The sequence below is a fragment of the Bison bison genome, unplaced genomic scaffold (genome assembly GCF_000754665.1).
Source record: "Bison bison bison isolate TAMUID 2011002044 unplaced genomic scaffold, Bison_UMD1.0 scf7180017858575, whole genome shotgun sequence".
Classification (NCBI taxonomy): domain Eukaryota; kingdom Metazoa; phylum Chordata; class Mammalia; order Artiodactyla; family Bovidae; genus Bison; species Bison bison.
Genome location: NW_011489147.1, coordinates 18,130 through 18,758, shown reverse-complemented (window position 1 = coordinate 18,758; position 629 = coordinate 18,130). Strand labels below are relative to the sequence as shown.

Below are 629 nucleotides of genomic sequence, written 5' to 3'. Positions count from 1 at the left end.
CATTTACCAGCTAGTTTACAGCAATTTGGTCAAGCAAACAAAATGGGAAAAAAAGACATATACAAACATACATACATACATTTTCCATTAAACCAGTATCTGTATTGTAATTGACTTACTCTGAAATACTACTGACTGAGTAAATAGCAAAAAAAAAAAAAGGTAAATGTCAAGTAATCCAAAAGTCTGAGAACCACTGAGTCAGGCAGAGAACTTGAGAAAAGGCATTTTGAAATGTTGCTTGAATAGCATGAGCAAAACTTATATAAGCTGCATCTTATATCATACATATATTTTTTACATATATATGATATCTCATATATATAAGATAGCATAAACGGTAGAGAATTTTAAATCCAACCTAAGAGTATCCCGAAGTTTCTTCTAGCAAGGGGAATGGCATGATGAAAGTATTTTATGGGAATATTTATTTGCTAACAATGTGTAGCAATAAACCAAAAGCGAAAAAAATTATAGACAGTAGAAAAGAAGGCAGCTATATTTACTGGCTTGGAAGAGGCCCAAATTAGGGTGAAAGTTGGAGAAGGCAATGGCACCCCACTCCAGTACTCTTGCCTGGAAAATCCCATAGACGGAGGAGCCTGGTAGGCTGTAGTCCATGGGGTCGC

The 629-nt window shown here is 35.5% G+C and overlaps 1 long non-coding RNA gene across 1 annotated transcript in view; it reads right to left on the bottom strand.

Moving 5' to 3' along the window:
* Positions 1-629, bottom strand: part of LOC104979842 — a 19,401-nt gene that overhangs the window by 1,199 nt on the left and 17,573 nt on the right. The window lies entirely within an intron of this gene.